At 46.3% G+C, this 15,136-nt stretch overlaps 1 protein-coding gene across 6 annotated transcripts in view; it reads right to left on the minus strand.

Annotated features, from left to right (window-relative positions):
* Positions 1–7,869, minus strand: part of ARHGEF10 (Rho guanine nucleotide exchange factor 10) — a 104,783-nt gene extending 96,914 nt beyond the window's left edge. For 3 of the 6 annotated variants that reach the window (XM_081188968.1, XM_081188967.1, XM_081188963.1), the window contains exon 1: positions 7,747–7,869. The gene's annotated coding sequence lies outside the window, so the exon portion shown is untranslated. Of the gene's footprint in view, positions 1–557; positions 579–7,497; positions 7,616–7,667 lie in introns of those variants that run through there. The other 3 variants (XM_081188964.1, XM_081188965.1, XM_081188966.1) reach the window with 3 other exon arrangements.
* Positions 7,870–15,136: the final 7,267 nt, after the last annotated feature.

Genomic DNA, 15,136 nt, shown 5'->3' on the forward strand with positions numbered 1-15,136 from the left:
TGTGCTTCGCAAGTTGAAATTTCTGTGGCATCTTTTTATCCTACCAGTCACAGCTTTCCAGCTGTCAAAGTCCTATGGTGCAGCACATGCACCATTTTCAATTGCTTCAAATTTCTTCCATTCCATCTCCTTACCCTATTTTACAGAGGCTGCTTCTGCTCTTTAAGGTACCTATAGGCCAACAGGAAGGGGTATTGTTTACGGGTTGCTGCTAATGTCAATCTCTAGTTTTGAAGATCCATAACTTTTTGCAGCTATCTTGATTATGTTCTTGCATTTTTATTGTTAGATCATGCAATGAATTATCAGTGGGCTGTTTAATTTTATTATAAAGTGATTAATATGAGATGCTTGCATTGCCCTATTGATCTATTTAAATTCTGTTGCAAACTTACATACACTTTTTTGATGTTGTGAGCATGGTTTACTATGGAAAAGCACCATGCTGTTCAAATAAAGATGGCAGCACAATTACGGTATTTCAATAGTTACATGCTAGAAACAAAACTGCTGCATTTTAATGATTATACAATGTTTAGTGCAATTTTAAGACAAACCTGTGAATATATATCTATTTTACACAAATTGCATGACTGCTTCAGATGGATCTGGACACTTCAAATCCACTTTAAAAAATACAGCAATTGAAGGAGTTCCTGTTATGAAAAATATCCTAAATATCCCATCCATAATATGGCAAGTAAATGATATGCACTCAGCCATTTCATAGTTCATACTACATTAGACTTGAATCTTATACTTGTATCTGTTACCACCTGAACTTCAGTGTATGCCAATTATAATGGACATTGCTATATTTCTGCTAAGGTTTTTCTATTTATTACAAATTGCTCATGAAAAATCTTTCATCACTCTAGAAAATAGTTCAAAGGCTCTTTTTTCCTACCATAGCTAAGAAACAGAAAGCAGAACATAACCTTGAACGTTACCATAATACCCAGATGTTTGCCTCAAGAAGCAAACGCTTTGTACAATACACCAAATAACTGCAACATTTTTCTCTAAACATAGAACTTCTGTTCTATGGAAGACAGTGTTGCTTGTGCAGTCACCCTAGGTTCGAACCACTGTGTCGAAACTACTCACTGCTTCCCAAAGCCTTTCTATCGATGCTACGAAGGATAAAACATTATGCTAATATGCAGACATTTCTGTGGCTGCGTACTTCAACTTTGCATTATTCACATTTGTTCATTCTATAAAGGCAAGTATTTCTTACAAATCCCCAAGAATACGTTGAATAAGGCTGTTGTCCTATACCGGGCCAACATGAGAATAAATCCCGCTGAAGTCAATAGGAATTGTTTTCAAGATGACATGCACTGGAAGGCATGCTACAAGCCCACACATGGTTTAAGTCAGCTTTGTTTTAAATAAGCTCATATTTTTTTAAAAAATATATATGGGGAAGCCTACAGTGGCTGACATAGTCATTCAATTTAATACTCTCCAGTATTATTTTGTTGTGCTGATTTGACAGTTCCATCAGTGCAAACATTTCTGCTTGCCAGACAGGATGGAACAGTCAAATTAGCAACCCCCCATGTGTTATTCTGGGGGTTCTCCCAACCTCCTAGAGCAGATTTAGGTGGTGTGGGGTGCATGGGAGGGGAGAAGAGAGGGAACTATCTCATTGAACTAGCATGAGTTATTTTGTTAGCTGCTGCTAGCAAAGCAGGTTAACAAAATCCAACTCTATGCTTCAAACTGTTTCTTGCTACTCAAACACTGCTCTTACATTGATCTGGTGTAAACTGATCAAGCATCCTTGTTAATGTGCACAGTGTAGACTGTGAAATCCCCAGTTCAATAGCAACATCCCCACCACATTAACACAAGATTACTGTTTATTTGAAAAATTCTATTCTTCTCACTCTGGGTAGATGGTACTGCAGAGTACCATCAAGGGTTATTAATATCCTACACGAAGTACTTTGAACTTCAGTATTTCTACTATCAGTGGATAATATGGCCTTCATCTCCCACCTCCATTTCTTTTTTTAACTCTGCAAGATATTAAAATCATTGGCTTCTATGGTTATCACCCCTCTGTCTTCACACAGAAACTGTATGCTGTGACATTTATTCCCAACTATTCCAGCCCAACCCTGCAAAGCATTTTCTGGTAACATGACTAATCCCTTTCAAAATCAATATGCCTTTTGTTTAAATTGTAGAAATATTCAGGAGAGAGATAGCGCACTGTAAGGGACCCTTATGTGAAAATATTCAGGAGAGAGAGTGTGTTATAAGGGAAACAGTGAGCCCCAACAAAGGGACTTCAGTGAGTCCAGTGCAATAATTTTTTCAAAAAAAAAAATTCTTACAGCACAAGGAAGTTCCTCCCACCTGTTTTACCCCCCACCCCCCGATACATACATCTTAAGATTCATGTAGTCCCATAGATCTAGACAGGGGTCAGCAAACCTTTTCAGCAGGGGGCCGGTCCACTGTCCCTCAGACCTTGTGGGGGCCGGACTATTTTTTTTTGGGGGGGGGGATGAACGAATTCCTATGCCCCACAAATAACCCAGACATGCATTTTAAATAAAAGGACACATTCTAATCATGTAAAAACATGCTGATTCCCAGACCATCCGTGGGCTGGATTGAGAAGGCGACTGGGCCAGATCCGGCCCCCGGGCCTTAGTTTGCCTACCCATTATCTAGCACATATCCCAAACCCACAAACTCAGACTTCAGGCCCATATAATTCAGCTCCTCACATACTCTATGGCACAAGAGTCATACTGTAGATATCATCATTCATGGTTGCCATGTCTAAGGCTTAGCCATGAACTTCCCTGTAACTCTACCAATGCCTCTCAAAAGATCTCAGCCTGCAAGTCATTTACATTACTCCCCACCAAAACTTCCCCATGTCTGAAAGCACCTACCGCCCACTTACAAATTGCCACTTGTTGAGCTGCAACCCTTTCCACAGTTCTCAAGAGCCATGGAAGTTCTCGAACCCAGGCTCTGTCCTGCAGCTGCCTCAGACTCTGTACCTTCCTTCTACGCACCGGAATACGCCTTTCTGTAGCTTCCCATAGAACCCAGGGGATTCAGTTACACTTCTATCAAACTCCTCATGGCCTTTCCAAAACCACTAGGTCTAGAGGCTTCTACTAAAGCACACTGAGCAAACATGTTGGATGGTGCCCAACTAATTTACTCCATCCAGGTACGTTTAGCCTCCAAAAATATATATCAAGTCTCTGCACTTTACCCACAACATGCCAGTGGCAGTATACTCAGCCAAGCAGTTAAACAGAGGGACAAGTGACCCAGATGGAAGGTTCTCTCTGCTGCTTACAGGGGAATGCTGAATACATCATTTTAACTCAGCTCAGCTTGCATTACAAACCTTGGATTTCACTGAGATAATGAAATCCAAGGTTTGTAATTTTTTTATCTCAAAACAAAAGACTGATTTTCCTAAATTATAACAGGCAATTATGTAGGAAAGATTATGGACGCTGACAGGTACGTCCCGTTCCCCAAAGGAACTATGGAAGCAAATGGGATTAGCATATTGGGACTTCCTGAAATATTTTATTTATCTGAAGCAGAGCAGAGCCAACTTGGTGTCCTCCAGATGGAGGTTTGGTGCTCTCCCAACTCCCATCTGGCCAGCACAAAAAAATGGTTAGGGATGGCTGGAGTTGTTGTCCGAAAGATCTGGAAGACACCAGGTTTGGGGGTGGCAATCCCTACACCACAGGTAAGATTAACCACAGTCTCTTCACATTTACACATTACAAATCACAACAAACTGAAAATGGAGGCCGAAGTTCCTGATCTCTTCCTTGCACTTGTACCATAGCACAGGTGTGTGTGTGTGTGTGTGTGCACGCATGTGTGTAGCTTGGATGCCAAAGACTCATTCACATAATGCTTAATTATGGTTCAGCATGAAGTCTTAATGCAGCCAATGTATTTGTAGCAGTGTTTTACAGTTGCATTATTATTACAATATATGGCAAGGTACCTATGAATAGTATCTGTTGACGGTACAGCACCTTCTTTTTAAGGCAATGTAGGTCATATACGTTTGAAAGAAACAACTAGATCAGCTATACAGTGGTATCTCGGGTTACATACACTTCAGGTTACATACACTACAGGTTACAGACTCCGCTAACCCAGAAATAGTACTTTGGGTTAAGAACTTTGCTTCAGGATGAGAACAGAAATTGTGCTCTGGCGGCGTGGCAGCAGCAGGAGGCCCCATTAGGTAAAGTGGTGCTTCCGGGTAAGAACAGTTTCAGGTTAAGAATGGACCTCCAGAACGAATTAATTACTTAACCCGAGGTACCACTGTATTCTGGAGGAAAGCCTGAGTGGTTTTTTGTAATTCTTCTCAAATTGACCTTGCATGCATTCACTTCCTAAAGTTATTTGCATCAAGATTTCAAATGGAATGGCTAAGTAATCAAAACACACTTATCTATGGTTAAGGCTAGCAGACTCCCCACCCTGAATATAAATCTTTATGTCTCAGGGTCATCAGTTACTGCTTAGTGTGCCAAGTGATGGGTTAATATTAGGGGGGAAATGTCGCCGAACAGATTATTCATCAGTTGTCACTTTGTCCCCTTTTCAAGCATCTTTTTTCTGATCACAGTCAAAGGCGATGTAACTGGCTCCCCGTCAGCTACAGCTATAGTACGGCACACACTTCATAGTAAATTCATTAAAATCAGAGACATTACTTCTGCAAATTGGTTCTTATCCTATACCAGCAGTTAAAGAGAAGTAGAGAGCAACACAACATCAAGGTCACATTGATTTACATATTGTAACTCTATTTGCTCCGGTGAAAGGAAAAATCACAACTTCTGCAACTCTGGCATTACTGCTCATGTGAATAAATTGCCCACATGAGTATTTTAAGTGCAAGTCAGCTGCCAACATATCAAACTCAACTGAATAAGCACACCTAGGATCGAGCTGTTAGCTTCATGAAAGGTTAAAGAATGTACACTGGGCAAATAGAGTCCTGATGCTCTTAGCCTCAATTCAGTAAAGAACAGGCCATTTATGGCTGTTAGAAGGAGGTCTTAAACAGTGTGGGGAACATAGTAAGTCTAATGAATATATTTACTTCGACTGTAGTGTAAAAGGTAAAGGGAACCCTGACCATTAGGTCCAGTCGTGGCCGACTCTGGGGTTGCGGTGCTCATCTCGCTTTATTGGCCGAGGGAGCCGGCGTACAGCTTCCGGGTGATGTGGCCAGCAGGACTAAGCCGCTTCTGGCGAACCAGAGCAGCGCACGGAAACGCCGTTTACCTTCCCACCGGAGCGGTACCTATTTATCTACTTGCACTTTGATGTGCTTTCGAACTGCTAGGTTGACAGGAGCTGGGACTGAGCAACGGGAGCTCACCCTGTCGTGAGGATTCTAACCGCTGACCTTCTGATCGGCAAGTCCTAGGCTCTGTGGTTTAACCCACAGTGCCACCCGCGACTGTAGTGTAGTCCCTAGCAAAACAGAAATAATCTATGTCGAGAGAGAAGATTGAACAAAATATATAAGACGGCATGGTCTCTGTCTTCAGTTTTAAAATTAACTCCATACTGCAGATCAGAAGAAAAGGATTGTGAACCCTCAGATTCATGTACATCAGAAGACACCTGTCTGGGAGTCCCTTAATAATCTGTGTTACCAAACCAACATCTTAAAATGAGAAGGTAAATTCTTAGAACTGCTGCGACAGAACTTCAATAACAAACTCCAACAGAAAAGACCAATGTAGCAGCAAGCTTCTGGTAATCCTGGTTTAGCATATTAGTACAGTTTAGGGAGAAATGGTAAGTTAATGAAACAGGCCCAATGAATGAATGAATGAATGACCCATTTTCTCTGTGCAAACAAAGTGAGAATCTTCTCGTGCAGACTTGGCAGTTTGTACTGGACACAGGTGAGTGACCAGTGGAAATAAATAAATTAATTTTATAGCATTTGTAGGATGCCTTTTAAGAGGAAGTACTCTCTAAATCAGCTTCCATCATAAAAAATAAATTAAAATTCAACATGTACCAAGTTATCCAACCATTAAGCTGATGCCTGTAGTTCATATTTCAGGATGCTATAGCCAGCAGCTTTTTTTGCAGACTACAAAGCAATCTTTAATCATCTCCGCAGACACAAACTGGTTAAAGTTGCACAATTGACAGAAACACAGAGTGTCTTGATTTAGTTCTTGCACCTTACATTGGTACTGCTATGCTGCAGAGGCATTCCAGTTAGGTGTGTATTAATCCTGTCTTAGGCAGGTTTACTCAATGCTGATACACTTTGTTAAATGGGACTTATTTATATATAAACATTCTACAAGCTATATGCATGTTTTGATTTTAGTAAGACTTGGGCCACATAGTTAAATATACTTAAACTGACTTATTTCAGTGGACTTCAGTACACCCAACTCTCGACTGGATTGCAGCCAGAGAGAAGTGTGCATGAAATTAAAATCCACAGATTTAATTCAACAAAATTAATTGTTTTCTCCCTGACTCTTTTTTTGAAGTTTTTTTGTTTGTGTCAGTTTACATAAACATCTTACAGCATCGTAAGTCATCTATCATGTATCAAACCTCAGAAAACCCTTAAAAAGTTTCTAATGCATGCCTTGTAAAACTTCCCTGTCTGAGTAATATAGGCAATGCAGATATTTATAAATATGAAATAGTCACATATCTTTTTTCATATACTTTAATGTATTAGGCATAGATTAATATTTAATTATGCATACTCAGTAGAAAAATGACAAAATCCTATGGGTGGTATTCAAGTTTCAATCAGAGTAGACCCACTGAAATTAATGGGCCTAACTAAGTCATGCTCATTAATTTCAATAGGTCTACTCCGAGTAAAACTCAATTGAATACCATCCTAATTTACTAAAAGCTCCTTATGCACAGTCTATTCCAGTCCCAATTATTCAAAGCTCTTTCTCAGTATATTGCACGAGTCCCTTCCATTTACTTAAGGCTTCATAAAATCAAACCAAAATTTATACTTAAAAATAAATAAATAAAAATCCCAACAGTTAGCTAACAGCGTCTCTCTCCTCCAAGTCCATTTCTTCGCAGACCTGCTGAGCCAACAAAAAAGCCACGAAGCGCTTTGCATCTGTGCAGTGCACATATAGGCATTTTTGGGCCATGACACCACCGGTTTCTGAATCCAGAAGAAAGCTCCACACCCACTCGCAGCTTATGAATCACTACTCTCCGTGGGGGGATCCCAAAGAGGGGTGGGGTGAGAGAGGGAGGGAAAGGGAGCAGGGTGGAGAGGCTTCGCCTCCAATACAAAACAAGCCTTCCAACTTTTCTCGCTGGCAAGGAAACAGCAGCAAGATGCAGGGTTCATTTTTTTGGAGGGATGGGGCATGGGGGCACCGGCCTGCCAAGGAGGCAGCAGTTGCACCGCAGCAGCGCTTCGGAGTCCGGACCCGTCACTGCACTTACACGAGCCCTTTCTCTTCTTCCTCCCCAGGGCGCGCGAAGAAGCCCTCTCCGCCGAGATGCCCAAAGGCGCACACAAAGAGCCTCTCAGGCAAAGCTTCGAAAGCCCTGCCCCTTCGACTCCGGCTTTGCTTCGACGACAAAAAACACCCCCCTTTTATTATTTTTTTCACCTTTCCAGTGTTTCTTTCTGCGCCTCGGGCCGGGGAGAGAGAGGGAGCCAAGCGCTGCCTGCCGCCTCCTTCTCCTTACCTCACTTAGCGGGTGCCAACTCGGACGCCCCTTCGCAGAGGCGCGCGCGCCCGGAATATGGATACAGCATTTCCCAGCTCATCCATCCACACACAGGATACCCAGCCTTCAAAGCTGGGAGCCCGAGCTTCCCCGTGATTGGAGGGAGCAGGCAGCAGTCGCGGCTCTCCCGTTGGCTCCCACGGCTGCCAGTCTTTCTTTTTTGTCTTTTCCCCCCACCCTCTCTGTCGCTGGCGAGGGAAAGCGCCACAAACGCGCAGGGAGAGAGTTGGGAAGAGCCGCCTTCCGCTCCCTCCCGCCTCCCATCGCATTCCTTACATTGCCCACGTGACGCGCCTATAATTGCTCTCTTTTGTACAGCTGTGCGGGGTCGGGAAGCTGTCAAGAGTCGCCCATAGACGGAGCTGGGGAGGAGAACAGGCCAGGCGCACGCACGCACTTGCGCGGCCAACTCGGCCGCTGTTCCTGCAAGGCAGATGGAGCAAAAAACAAACAAACTAAAAAGCCTCCATTTTAGGCGTGGAAACCCATCGGTCACCTCCCCGCAGCATCCCAGGGCTGTTTCGTCCCAGCAAGGTTCCTCTCTCCAACGGGTGGGGCGGAAAGTTAGGGGAGCCTCTGTTAGCAGGTGGAGTTGCACTTTTTAAAAAACACCATGATAAATTTAAGCGGAGAAGCTTTGGCTCAGTTGGTTAGAGACAGTGCCGGATTTATGTATAAGCTAAACAAGCTATAGCAAGCATAGGCAAACTCTGGCCCTCCAGATGTTTTGAGACTACAATTCCCATCATCCCTGACCACAGGTCCTGTTAGCCAGGGGTGATGGGAATTGTAGTTCCAAAACATCTGGAGGGCCAGAGTTTGCCTATGCCTGAGCTATAGCTTAGGGCCCCACTCTCTTGCCCCCCCCCAATATACTACTTAATTGTATTTCGCTATTAATATTATACTTCTTAGTTGTATTTCAGTTCAACAATTACTTTGATAAAATACATACAGTGGTGCCTCGGTTTAAGAACAGTCCTGTTTACAAACTATTTGGTTTATGAACTCCGCAAAACTGGAAGTAGTGTCCCAGTTTGCAAACTTTATCTCGGTCTAAGAATGGAATCCGAACGGTTGAAGGTCACTGGTGGCGGGAGGCCTCATTAGGGAAAGTGTGCCTCAGTTTAAGAATGGTTTCGGTTTAAGAACGGACTTCTGGAATGGATTAAGTTTGTAAACCGAGGTACCACTGTATGTGCAAATGGCTTTAGATACCTATTAGGTCCATAAATTACCGTATAGCATATATTCAACACAAAAAACAGTGACAATTTGTTGCTGACAAAGGACAGCTGGACATATAAAGGGCCCCATTACCTTCAGTAGCTTAGGGCCTCATCAAAACTAAATCCGGCCCTGGTTGATGCTGATCACGCCAAGGTTGCAGGCTCAATCTCCATATGGGACAGCTGCATTTTCCAGAATCTTAGCATTGAAAGGGACACCAAGGGTCATTGAGTCCAACCCCCTGCAATATAGGAACCTCAGCTAAAGCATCCAGGACAGATGGCCATCCAGCCTCTGTGTAAAAACCTCCCAAGGAAGGAAAATCCACAGCCTCCCAAGGGAGACCGTTCCACTGTCAAACAGCTCTTACTGCCAGAAGGTTTTTCTGTATGTTTAGTCGGAATCCCCTTTCTTGTAACTTGAAGCCATTGGTTCAAGTCCTGCCCTCTGGAGCAGGAGAAAACAAGCTTGTTCCCTCTTTCATATGACAGCCATTGAGGTTATTGAAGATGGTTATCATATTTCCCCTTTTCCAGGCTAAACATCCCCAGCTCCTTCAAGTGCTCCCTTGATCATCTTGGTTGCCCTCCTCTGCACACACGAACCAGCTTGTCAACATCCTTCTTAAATTGTGGCTCCTTGGGGCTGCTCCTTCTGAAAATGCCTCATGTCATCTGCACATTCCATCAGTTTGCCTCAGAAGCAATGTGCTTTGGACACTGTCTGCACCTGGCTTTTTTAAAAAAAAAAAGTTTCTGCACTGGCTCTTTAAAGACGGCACAGAAATAATCATGTTTTACTTGTGGTAAAGCTGCAGAAGCTAAGTAGGTTAGAAATAATTGCTGTGCCAAATCCTAAAAGCCCAAAGGGAAATTGAAGACTGCTTCCTATGCTGTTTTGGGGTGCTGTGTGATATTAAAATAATAATAGATTGGCATCTCTCTCTCCCACCCTCCATTATGTTGGCAGGTTCTCTGCCTTTCAAAGACACACACTAAATACCTGGCAGGTGCAACACAGCTTTTCCTATTGTTATACACCTCCATGCTAGAAAAGCTGTGCCTGCTGAATTTTTGCATGCCACAGCTGTTAAGGGCACAGAGCCTCTGTCCAAAAATGGGGTAAGAGTGCCAACAGTACTTTTATTATATGGGCACAGCTGCTGAGGCCTCTCTTGTCCCAAGAGGCTGTGCTTCCACCCTACGACAGGACTCCCTCTGATCCTGGGCCCAAGCTATTTAAAGCTTTAGTTGAAAAGGTAAATCACCAACACTTTGAATTGTGCCCCAAACCAACCAGTGCGGCTGTGCAGAATCGCAACAGCCCAAAGGCAATCATTCATCCATTTTGGTCCAGATTGCAGCTCCTATAAACTCCTTAAGACTCTTCAAATATAACCCCCCCTGATAGAATGCTTTCCCATAATCCAACCTGGATGTAACGAAGGTCAATCGGTCAGATCCAACCTTCTCAGGAACAGGAACAGGAACAGCTACTGCATCAGCCTTAACTGGCCAAAGGCACTCCTGACCACCACCTGTTTATCCAGGTATAAAGTCAAATCCAGAAGCACCCTGATTCTTCAAGGAAAATACATCCCCCATTCAAAACAGATTGAATCAGTGGTCAATCTCCTTCTGGACCAGGAGCTCATCTATGTTGTCTAAATTAAGATGTACTTTGTTAGCCATCATGTAGCCCGATATTACATTCAGGCACCAATTCACAGGACATCTCCATCGCACTAGAAGTTATCAATAAATCCCCTCAAATCCTTTGATGATCAGCATCATTCCTCCACACTACTTGAGTACAATGGAGGTTGCACAAGACTAGAAGCAAGGGAACTACTAATAGGTTACACACAGTTCATGAAGCTTTGATGTGGAATTCATTTTGTTAATTTCATGCTCTGAAGTCCACATGAGATCCTTAGCAAAAATCTTAGGAATGGTGGAGGGAAATGCAAAGCTCTGAATCCAGAGGCAAATTCATAAAGTAGTGACTTTTCCTTAGTCATTTTATAGAACAAGGTCTTGCTCCGTGTTCTCTGTCCTTGTTTGCTGGTAAGTGGAGAATCTAGCAGTTCAAAAGCACGTCAAAGTGCAAGTAGATAAATAGGTACCACTCCAGTGGGAAGGTAAATGGTGTTTCTGTGCACTGCTCTGGTTTGCCAGAAGTGGCCACATGACCCGGAAGCTGTCTGTGGACAAACGCCGGCTCCCTCGGCCAATAAAGCGAGATGAGCACCGCAACCCCAGAGTCGTCCACGACTGGACTTAACGGTCAGTGGGGAAGATTAACTGAAGCTGACAGCACTTCGGACCTACCACTGGTTCAAATAATAAGTCGTTCCCCCACTTAAGGCATTTCAATGAAGCCATAGTCCCATTCAATTTTTATTGACAGGGCAATCAGAACTTATGGGAAGCCTTTGGTGCCCCATAGGGAACCAATTCAGGTTTAGGAGTAAACATGGCTTAGAAGCACCAATTAGGGCACTTTCAGAATTGTGTTCCCACCATGTCCCTTTTTTAGGCTCCCATATTCCTAAAAATATGTTCTAACCGCCCCATAAAACTCTCATAAGACAGGTAACTCTTATACCCTCCGATATTTCTCTGACTAAAAGAGGGACATCCTATTCCATAAAAAATCATCATCATTGTCAGGGGTTTAGGAGCAGAGGCACGGGCAAGGGAGGAGACAGAGAGCGAAGGGGAGGAGGCAGAAGAAAAGATGAGTGATGACGACGACCCGAGATCTCCCAGTCTTTCCAGTGAATCAGAGGATTCACAGAAAGGAGCACCAGTGGCCAGGGCAAGGGGGGAGTCTAGGGGGGCACCCCAGGAAGATAGAGCCAGAGGAGACTCAGTGGGGAGCAGCTGGAAATCGGGACCAGCGTCACCGCCAGGAAGCAGGGAAGAGGAAGGGAGCCAGGGGGGAAACGCTGGCAGCTCACCACAGGAGGGAGGGCATGAGTCAGGAGTGGCCACGCCTCCATCGGGGAGCGAAGAAACGGTTAAGAGGAAAGTGGAAGGTTGGGCGCGCGCGCCAAGTTCAAATGCAGAGGAAGGCGGCGCAGTAAGCAGCCCCGAAAGGGAACCAGGTCCTAAAGCCCGGCGCAAGGAGGCAGGAGGGTCCGGGTCAGCGTCAGAAGAATCCCGGAAGGAAGAAGCCCCGGGGGGTAGAGGGACCCAGAGGAGGACAGTCAGGCGGAAAAGGTGGAGCAAGGCTAGGATATTAAGTTGGTGCACACGGGGCGGAGACTCAGACGGAGCTTCGCCGATCTAGCTACTAGACGTAGAGTTTGCGCGCAGCAGCGTGAGAATGGAAACTGTAATTCAATAAAGACTTTTACTTAATGATCGCTGGCTAGCGTGATCCTCTGTGAGCTAGGATCTTCAAGCAGCTCTGACAGTAAGCTCCGTCTCATCATTGTGGGCATCTACAGCCTCGAGGAGGGGAGAGAAACAGGTGCCTACTAGCGAGCTCACGAACGGCAGACGACATGACGGCTGAGCAGCAGATAGAGGACCTCAGAAAAGCAGTGGCACAACTGAACGCCGAGGTTCTCGCATCCAGGAAGAGAGAGGAGGAGGCAGCTGCCGCCTGCAGGGATCTCCAGGTCAGGTTAGACGTGCTGACAAAGCAGACACCCCGGCAGGAGGGAATTGGGTTGGCGAGACGGGCAGGCGGGCTAGTCTCTCACTTCGATGGGAACCTGCAACAGTATCCCAACTTTAGAGCCGACGTACTGTGCGCACTGCAACTGCTGCATAAAGACTTTAGAGATGAACAAGAGAGAGTGGGGTTCATCATGTCCCATCTGCATGGGGATGCGAAAGCATGGCTACGCAATTTATGGAGAGATAAGGATCCGGCGCTCCAGAATGCGGATGCCTTTATTAAAGCGATGGATGGGTGCTTTTTATCAAGTATTGACGTGGATCTTGCACGAAAGGAGGTGCATGGGCTGAGACAAGGGAGGGCCAGCGTCAGGCAGTATCATGCCCGCTTTTTCGCCTTGGTCAGTGCCCTGGAATGGGACAGAGATTCGGCTCCTGTAAGAGACCTCTTTTGGGAGGGGCTGCACAACTCGATTAAAGATGAGATCGCGAGGGGGGAGAGACCCCGAACCACCCAGGAGGTCGTTCAGAGGGCACTGGCAGTGGGGGTGAGGCTGGAAGGACGTCCGTGGAGCAGGGACGAAGGGCGTGGAGGGCGCGAACCAGCCGGGGGCCCCTCCTTCCTTCCCAGAGAAGCAGCGCGGGCGCAATCCACGCCTCCGCCAGGAGGAGGAGCCGAACCTATGGAGGTTGGAGGTGCAAGGGCTCAGTCAGCAACCAGAGCCCTAGCACCGGCAGCAGTGAAAGCGAAGCCTCCTAGAGGGAACAGGAAGTGTTACGTCTGTGAGGAACCAGGGCATATGGCAAAAGAGTGTCCCCAGAGGCCCCACAAGCTCACTGCAGCCTCAGCAATGGTGACTGCAGCAACGCAGCAAGGAGGACCACAGCAGGGAAACGACGCAGTCTGGCTGGAGGAAGAGGCACTGGGGCCCAGCCAGACGTGTTAGTGACGCAGTCCCCAGAAATTTTGCAGCCCGTGAACCCCCTCCCGCCCAAACCAGTAGTGCGGCTCACAGCATCTCTCCAGCTGCCCAATGGAATCACCATAGACGTGCCAATCACCATCGACTCAGGCAGCAATGCGGACGCTGTGCAGTTGCTGCCAGCCACACTGCCCCTGCAGGTTGTCACGGTGGATGGCAGGGAGCTGCTCGGGGGGCAAGTGGTGCAGCAGACGCCACCAATGGTGATGCGACTTGGGAATCACAGAGAAATCATCAGCTTCAACGTCACTCAACTATCTGACACGCCCGTTGTATTGGGCATGAGTTGGCTGGACAAGCACAGCCCAACGATGGCTTGGTACCAGAGGCAGCTGACCTTCGGCTCTTCCTTTTGTGCTGAACACTGCATCGTGCCCAGGCAGGAAGGAGAGGAAGAGGAGTCACAGCTGCTGCTAGGCACGCTGCAAGCGATTCCCCACAAGTACGCTGAATTTTTGGAAGTTTTCTGCGAGAAGGAGGCAGACAGGCTACCCCCTCACAGACCATATGACTGCAAAATTGACCTGCTGCCGGGGGCGGCGCTGCCTAAAGGGAAACTGTATTCCATGTCAGAGGACGAACTGCAAGAACTCAAGGAGTTCATTGATCATAATTTGCAGCGCGGCTTCATCCGGGAGTCCAAGGCAGTGGGGGGCAGTCCCGTATTCTTTGTTAAGAAGCGGGACACGCCCCAAAAGAGACTCGTAGTGGATTACAGGATTTTGAACAGTGTGACTAGGCCATCGGACTTCCCCATGCCCCGAATTGACGACCTCCTCGCGAAGGTACGGAAGGGCAGAGTGTTCACCAAGTTGGACCTGCGGGGGGCGTACAACCTCATTCGCATGCGGGAGGGTGATGAGTGGAAGACAGCCATGTTCACGCCCCTGGGGACCTACGAATATAGAGTTATGCCTTTTGGATTGCAAAATGGCTCCCACGTTTTTCAAGCATTTATGCATCACGTGTTGGCGGGGCTCCTCTACAAGACGTGCGTCTGTTTCTTAGATGACATCCTGATCTTTTCGGAGTCGCAGGAGGAGCATGACAAGCACGTCAAGGAAGTGCTGAGCAGGCTAAAGCAACATAGGCTCTACGCCAAGCTGGAGAAGTGCCAATTTGACGTGACGGAGGTGGATTTTCTGGGCTACAAGCTGTCTGACAAGGGGCTCGCCATGGACAGCGCCAAGGTTCGAGCGGTGTTGGATTGGAAGAGCCCGCGCAACCGGAAGGAGGTCCAACGGTTTGTCGGCTTTGCGAACTTCTATCGCAAGTTTATCAAGGGCTTCGCGATGCAGACGGCGGCCATCACTGACACGCTTAGCTCCAAGAAAAAGAAGTTCATTTGGACAGAGCAGGCGGAGCAGTCCTTTCAGGCACTCAAGCGTCTCTTCGCGTCGGAAGAGCAGCTGCTTCATGTCAACCCCAGCAAGCCGATGAGGGTGGAGACAGACGCTTCGGACAGAGCCGTGGGGGCGGTCCTGCTGCAGAAAGACCCGCAGGGGG

Source organism: Podarcis bocagei, assembly GCF_964188305.1.
Source record: "Podarcis bocagei genome assembly, chromosome: 3".
NCBI lineage: Eukaryota > Metazoa > Chordata > Lepidosauria > Squamata > Lacertidae > Podarcis > Podarcis bocagei.